This window comes from Lactuca serriola, chromosome 4, assembly GCF_051521515.1.
Source record: "Lactuca serriola cultivar US96UC23 chromosome 4, Lser_US96UC23_V15, whole genome shotgun sequence".
Lineage (NCBI taxonomy): Eukaryota > Viridiplantae > Streptophyta > Magnoliopsida > Asterales > Asteraceae > Lactuca > Lactuca serriola.
Genome location: NC_136411.1, coordinates 190,766,539 through 190,774,944, shown reverse-complemented (window position 1 = coordinate 190,774,944; position 8,406 = coordinate 190,766,539). Strand labels below are relative to the sequence as shown.

The following is an 8,406-nucleotide window of genomic DNA, read 5'->3' as shown; positions in this document are numbered from 1 at the left end:
AAAACTTATAAATAACTATCAAGAAAAATATATTATAGTTTACTACTTTATAGACAATTTTTTTTGATAAGAAATACATATTAAAGTATTATAATAGATGAAAAGTTTTAATATACTAAAAGAATAATTTAGCAAATTTATAAATTATTAAGGTTATATATTAATAAATTGCAATTCGGTTTTTTTAGACTATTCAGTTTTTATTTTATAAACCAAAACCAATCCAAAATTCAAAATAAAAATTTGGTTTTTGTTAAAACCAATCCAAAAATCCGAATATCCGAACCAAATAGTCCGATCCAAATTGTCCAATTGGACAATTCAGTTTTATCCAAATAGTGAACACTCCTACCAATAACACCCCTTCCCAACTCTATCGACATTCTACACCACCGGTCCACCACAAACACCACCAGGCATTGTCGTTGCCGGAACCACCGTAAATGCCTGGCCGGAACAACCGTACCACCGCGTCTCTCTCTCTCTCTCTCTCTCTCTCTCTCTCTCTCTCTCTCTCCGTTCAAATGACTTTTTCAGCCAAAGTCGTGGACTTTCACTCCTACCATCTCTACTACCATCACTGACCATGGCCAAACGCCATTACCTTTCCGATCATTCACCTAGGGTTTCGAAAGGTGATTACGATCGATTCAACATTGAGGCAATTTTGGAGTCACTAGAAGCCAATGTATGTTTTAACAACATTGCTACAGATCCTCTGGTGATCAGTTCTCTAGAGCTTATCCATATCGATCCAACTTCGTATGACCTCGTTTTATCCGGTAACGACTCTTCAGTTCTCTTGAATTATGATCGGTTGTCTTTTGATTCGATCTATCTATTTGTATTGTTCACTGAATTTGATGGTCAAGCAAGAGAAAGCCTAACCTATTCAAGCAAAAAAGAGGAAGAACGAGCTATGCACATAAGGTGCTCGACGAAATGCATGTAAGAAGGATCGACTTGTTGTTGCTGTTTTTCACATCAGGCTCAACCTCTCGTTTTTCTTTTCTTGATTTCTAGTTGACAGTCGACCCCATTGAAAAACTCAACAAACACCTAGTAGGTTAGATTCAACATTTGAATACGATATTGTTTCTCTTATTTCATACGATATGCAAGATAGAACAACAGACCTCCTACTATTCAGACGTGATCTTGACGGGAACAGGAAATTTGGAATATGAATTGTCCGTGGATGCAAATCTTGATTATCTAGTCTGTCTTTACTTTGCTGAAATTGATGTGAGTGTGAATCAAAAGGGGAAATGGGTGTTTGACATGATTATATTTGATTAAATTGTACCAAAATCGTGTTTATAAGTTTGAGAAACTGGAACAGTTCTGCATTACCAGCCCAAATGATAATGATTCGTGGGACATACATGAATAAATAATCAAAACTCAAAGGAGTTTTATCAGATATTGAAACTTCCATACTAGTTATAGGTAGTGCTTGTTGTTTCAAGTGCTTTAAATGATGTTTCTGCAGAGAAGTATGATTTACAATCATGGTTTCCTGCATCTAGTAGTTACTGAGAGCTTGTTACATACTCAAATTGCACTAATTATCAATCAACAAAATTGGAGATTAGATATGGGCAAAAGAAGGTTGGTTCTATGACTTTTAATTGTATTTGTAATTAATCGTTTGATCATATTTCTTTTCATCCCAAACATGTTGGATTTTGTTTCGTTTAATCTTGACAAATTGTGTCTACTTATACATCAAAAGGATTACAATTCAACTCATCCAGGGAGTAGAAGAATGGAACAAGAAGTATTATGATGAATTAGTTATCTATAATGGAAGTGATTTCAATGGTTCTATGCTATTTATTGGGGATGCTTTTTCCACAGGTATGCTATGATATCACAAAGACAGCAACTTTGTTTGATTAGAATCAATATTTTGAAACAAAATAATAATAATACAAGAAATGCTCATCTCATGCAGATATGTTGTTAGGTGAAGTGATCCCGCAAATTGTTACTCAAGTTCAATGTCTCTTACAGTAAAAGATTGATTTAGATGGCATTATTAAACATCCCCAACTTAGATAAAAAATTTAGTACCTAGAAAACCCAACCAGGCAGCAAAAGAAATGATGGTATAGAACTGGTATGTAAATGTACACCCTTTGATTATATCGCATCAACTTTTTTTTTTTCTTATTGGCTAATATTATTCAGTATCATGATATTATATATATCTTGTTTCTAGATGGAAAAAATATCCTACGTATACCCTTGCAAGGAATGTGTACACCACTTCAAGGAAGTGCGAAGGTAGTTCCTTTTGCTCTTACTATTAAACTTGCAAGACTTTAAAAATGTGTTCTAATGTGAAATTTATATTACAAATTTCAAAATATGAAACATAAATATATTTTATTATTCCCATTTAAATTTACATTTGTATTTTGGACCAAAAATAAATAAATATAATCAAATTATAGAAATAGTAAATTACAAGTAAAAAATATATATTTTAACCAGTTTATACTATGGAAAATATATCTCTGAATTAAAGTCAAGTTTTTGTGGTACAATTTTAAAATTAAATAAAAATAATAATAAAATATCTACAATAGCATCTATTTTAGTAATTCAAGTTCTTTACACGTAAAGTTTATATGTTAAAATATGTTTTTTTATAAATAAATTCTCATCAGAAAATAAATTTAATTAATTACATATAAATTTAACCATACAGGATTATATATATTTATAAAATCACTTGTGATTAAATTAATGAGAAAAATTATTGAATTGAAAATGTGAACAAATTTATCCATATAAATCATATATGATTACCCACCACCACCTACAACCACTATAAACCAACTATCATCCACAACCTTCATCACCTACGACCCACCGCTACCCGCCACAACTATACCCGCCCACCACCACCAAGCATCGCCACCATACGACCACCACCCACTACCTACAACCACTAACATTATATGTGATTAAATACATATAATTATTTAAATCATGTGTGATTATATGTATTATTTATATGTATTTAATCACATAAATCATATGTGATTAAATACATATAATCACGTGTGATTATATGTATCTAATCAGATATGATTTATATAAACAAGATTCGTTAAAACAAATCTTTTCCAAATAAATCACATGTGATTAAATACATATAATCACATGTGATTAAACTCAATACCTACCACCACCACCTGCCACAACTATACCCGCCCACCACCACCAAGCATCGCCACCATACGACCACCACCCACTACCTACAACCACTAACATTATATGTGATTAAATACATATAATTACTTAAATCATGTGTGATTATATGTATTATTTATATGTATTTAATCACATAAATCATATGTGATTAAATACATATAATCACGTGTGATTATATGTATCTAATCAGATATGATTTATATAAACAAGATTCGTTAAAACAAATCTTTTCCAAATAAATCACATGTGATTAAATACATATAATCACATGTGATTAAACTCAATACCTACCACCACCACCCGCCACAACTATACCCGCCCACCACCACCAAGCATCGCCACCATACGACCACCACCCACTACCTACAACCACTAACATTATATGTGATTAAATACATATAATTACTTAAATCATGTGTGATTATATGTATTATTTATATGTATTTAATCACATAAATCATATGTGATTAAATACATATAATCACGTGTGATTATATGTATCTAATCAGATATGATTTATATAAACAAGATTCGTTAAAACAAATCTTTTCCAAATAAATCACATGTGATTAAATACATATAATCACATGTGATTAAACTCAATACCTACCACCACCACCCTCCACCGTCACCCACCACCACCACCTGCCACAACTATACCCACCCAACACCACCACACCCCCACCACCACCAAGCATCGCTACCATATGATGACCACCCACTACCTACAACCACTAACATTATATGTGATTAAATACATATCATTACATAAATCATGTGTGATTATATGTATTATTTATATGTATTTAATCACATAAATCATATGTGATTAAATACATATAATCACGTGTGATTATATGTATCTAATCATATATGATTTATATAAACAAGATTCGTTAAAACAAATCTTTTCCAAGTGAATCACATATGATTAAATACATATAATCACATGTGATTAAACTCAATACCTACCACCACCACCCTCCACCGTCACCCACCACTACCACCGCCACCTACCACTTATCACCCACCACCTATCATCACTCACCACTACCCACTACCCATTTTATTCATGATTGATTCAATATTTGTTCTCGTGTATATAATTAGATGTAATTATATATGTATTTCATCACATATGATTTATATTGAGAAAATTCATTTTTGTCTATATAAATCATATGTGATTAGATACATATAATCACATGCGATTAAATACACGAGAAAATTTATTGAATTGAAAGAAAAAAAATAAATCTTGCCTAAATAATGATATGTGATTGGATACATATAATCACATGTAATCATACACGATTTATATGGATAATATTCATTTATTAGTTCATACCATGTATTTAATCAGAAGTGATTATACGTATTTAATCACATGCGATTATGTGTATCTAATCACATATGATTTACGTGGCTAAGATTCTTTTTTGCATTTTCAATTCAATAATTGTTTTTTTCACTTTAATCATATGTGATTAAATACATTTAATCAGATGTGATTATATGTTTCTAATCACATATGATTTTATTTGAAAAAAAAACAAATCTTGTCTATTTAAATCATATATGATTAGATACATACAATCACATGTAATTATATACACGATAAGAAATATTCAACCAAGAAAGCGAAAACAAATCTTTATCCAAATTAATCATATGTGATTAAATACATATAATCACATGTGATTATATGAATATAATCACATATGAATTATGTGGACATAATTCATTTTTGCTTTGTGAATTCAATAGTTGTTCTCATATTATTTTATCACATGTGATTATATGTATAATCGTATGTGATTAAGTACATGAGCACAACTATTGAATCGAGAAGGAAAAAATGAATCTTGTCCACCTCAAATCATATGTGATTATATACATATAATCACTTGTGATTAATTACACAAAAGCAATTATTCAGTCGAAACCGCAAAAATAAATATTATCTACATAAATCATATGTGATTAAATACATATAATCACATGTGATTATATGTATCCAATCATATATGATTTATGTCGATGAGATTCACTGTCACATTCTCGATTCAATAATTGTTTTTTGTTCACTGTAATCATATGTGATTAAATACATATAATCATATGTGATTATATGTATCTAATCACATATGATTTATACGGACAAAAAACAATGATGTCTATATAAATCATATGTGATTAGATACATATAATCACATATGATTATATACACAAGAACAACTATTGAATCGAGAACACAAAGATAAATATTTTCCACATATATCATATGTGATTAAATGCATATAATTAGATGTGATTATATGTATCTAATGACATAGAATTTATGTGGAAAATATTTATTTTCACATTTTCGATTAAGTTGTTGTTCTTGTGTGCTTACTTACATGAGAACATATGTATCCAATTAGATATGATTTATATGGACAATATCAATTTTCACATTCTTGTTCAATAGTTGTTCTTGTACATTTAGTCACATATGATTTTTGTACACAAGATTCATTTTTGCGTTTTAAATTTAATAGTTTTTCTTTTTCCACATTAATCATATGTGATTAATATATACAATCACATATGATTAAATACATAATAAAAAATATTGACTCATGAATATTATCAATATAAATCATATGCGATTTGATATATATAATCACATATGATTAAGTACATGAGTACATCTATTGAATTGAGAAAGAAATAATGAATCTTGTCCACATAAATCATATGTGATTAAATACATATAATCACATGTGATTAAATATATTAGAACAATTATTGAATCGACGCAAGAATAAATATTTTTCATACAAATCATATGTGATTAAATATATATAATCACATGTGATTAAATATACAAGAACAACTATTGAATCAACACGTGAAAACAAATATTGTCAATGTAAATCATATGTGATTAAATACATATAATCACATGTGATTTAATACACGATGCCATTTATTAAATCGAAAAAACGGAATTAAATACGACCCATGTAAATGGTGATGGGTGGTGGTGAGTGGTTGCAAGTGGTGGTGTCACACCTCCGAACTAGACGACAGACACGTCCGGGGGCTGGGTGACTTCATTCTTGTAGTATCATCACAGTGAATATAAATGAAACATGACAAACACCATCATCATACATTCAAAATACAACCGTCATTGTTTACATCAAGTATTGTATTAAATATTACATGCCCAAATAACTAATGTATGATGATACAAAAATATGACAATTTCCATATGTTCCTATCGACCTTTCTGCTTAACGATTTCTTGAGAATACAAGTTAAACTGAAAACGTTAACACATATAATGTTGGTGAGTTCATAAGCATGTTTAAGTAAAATGTTTTGTAATACTTTGTAAACGCCAAAAAATCCGATATTTTCTTAAAAACGGTTTGAAATGTTTGTGTCCAATCTTGTATTAATGCATGTGTGTTAATGTTTGAGAATGTATAAAATGAATGAACCCAGATAATCCGATATTATCTGTTTATAAAACCTTGTGGTCTAAATACCCTAAGACTGAGTACCAGTGCATGTGTGTTATCGTTTTACCAACTGTAAATGCATTTTGTAAATTTTATAATGGAGTTAAATCCTATATGTGAGTCGTTATAACCATACTTGAAAATGACTAATCCGCCTGTTATGACGTTTTACAGATGCCGACTTGTTTAAGGTAAGATTTGTCACCCTAGACTGGGCTAGTCTAACTGTAGTGAACAACTCAGGTGTGGTGTGTCACCCCCGTATAGATCTATACACAAACTCCTGCTCTCCCTCCAGGAGACTCTGGTTAGAACTACATGCTATGGTTGTACAGTTGATAGGTGTCAAAGGAAGTGTCTCACAAGATCCTTAACTGAATTTACGTGTGTATTGATTTGCATAATGTATATTGTTTATGTGTATGTTTTAAGTTTACAAAACCAAGCAAGAATGTAGGTGAGTATAGGAGGCCCAACTAGCATGAAAAATGACAACTAAGGGCCATTAAGCATGTAAGATATATTCTAGGCCCAATAAGCATGCAAAAGGACAACTAAGACCCATTAAGCATGTAAGATATATTCCAGGCCCAATAAGCATGCAAAAGGACAACTAAGGCCCATTAAGCATGTAAGGTATATTCCAGGCCCAATAAGCATGCAAAAGGACAACTAAGGCCCATTAAGCATGTAAGTTGTATTCCAAGCCCTAATAAACATGTAAAAGGACAACTATGGCCCATTAAACATGTAAATTATATTTTAGGCCCAATAAACATGTAAGGTATATTCCAGGCCCAAATACACATGTAACAAGACAACTAAGGCCTACTAAACATGTAAGTTATATTCCAGGCCCAATAAACATGTAAAAGACATATTTGTTCCGTTTGTTGTTACGTTGGTTGTTAAGTTTAGTTGTTTACCAAAATGAAACAAAAGGCCCACTTTTTGTAAAAACACGTTTTTGGTCCTTAAAATCGAAAAATAGCATTTTTAACCAACTTTTGTCAGAAATAACACTTTTGGCCTCAATTTTATGAAAATGGACATTCTCGGCCCAATTATGAATAAACTTATCTTTTTGGCGCAAGATTTAATAAATTTACATTTTTGGCTCAAATTTGTCTAAAATGACACTTAATTCCACAAAAGCCCAAAAGTTTACAAATTTAGCTCAAAACCGTGAAAGCCCAAAATGAGGCCCATTTGTGAAAGTTTACACTTTTAGACCTTACAAAATCATAAATACTTTAAGGATCCATTTTTATTCAAATAAATTCTTTCAAAATAGTGAGTTTTGCATACTAACTTCACTTTTTGATTATGTTGTCATTTTTGGTGCTCTTATGTAATTTTCTTAGTTTTAAACAACTTTGTAATGTTTTAAACCTTTTCCTTGTATAACATGTTGTATCCATTGTTATGTCCACAAAAATTATCATATTCTTGTATATTTTCGAGTTTCATGAAGTTTATAGCACATGATCACACTTATATCATGAAAAACACACAAAATCATGCATATACACATAGATCTACACAAAACAACTTGTATTCTCCCCCAAAACATAGTAAAAACCGAAAATAAGGGGCATGAACTCACTTTGGTTGGATGATTTCGGTTTTTGATGAAGAATGAGAGAGATCTCGACCCTAGTAAGCT

General features: G+C 30.7%; 1 long non-coding RNA gene across 2 annotated transcripts; it reads left to right on the top strand.

The window, feature by feature from the left end:
• Nucleotides 1-351: 351 nt before the first annotated feature.
• Nucleotides 352-7,181, top strand: LOC145103085 (uncharacterized). Of its 2 annotated transcripts, none has more exons than XR_013706358.1 (5): nt 352-1,611; nt 1,758-1,860; nt 1,958-2,122; nt 2,225-2,289; nt 6,915-7,181. It is a non-coding gene; the product is annotated as an uncharacterized LOC145103085 (long non-coding RNA). The 2 variants fall into 2 exon arrangements; XR_013706357.1 differs by having other exon boundaries at nt 1,736-1,860.
• Nucleotides 7,182-8,406: the final 1,225 nt, after the last annotated feature.